The sequence below is a fragment of the Arachis duranensis genome, chromosome 4 (assembly GCF_000817695.3).
Source record: "Arachis duranensis cultivar V14167 chromosome 4, aradu.V14167.gnm2.J7QH, whole genome shotgun sequence".
NCBI classification, from domain to species: Eukaryota; Viridiplantae; Streptophyta; class Magnoliopsida; order Fabales; family Fabaceae; genus Arachis; species Arachis duranensis.
The window spans coordinates 32957927-32958160 of record NC_029775.3 but is presented as its reverse complement, the minus strand read 5'-3'; positions in this window follow the sequence as shown (position 1 = coordinate 32958160).

The window sequence follows — 234 nt, the reverse complement described above, 5'->3', positions numbered from 1 at the left end:
TTAATGCAATTCATAATTATCTAAATCTTCCTCCATGTATGACATACATGGTGTTATAGTTAGTCATGTTTATTAATCTTACATAATTCAAACAACATCTACTTGTATTATGCTACCTTTTCTTCAGATTTTTAGAATCTTCATATAAACCTATTTTAAAGATACCCTTCGGTACTATATTTCACTACAAGAAAAACACCCATTCAAGTACACTTGAAAAGTGTAGCCAAAAAC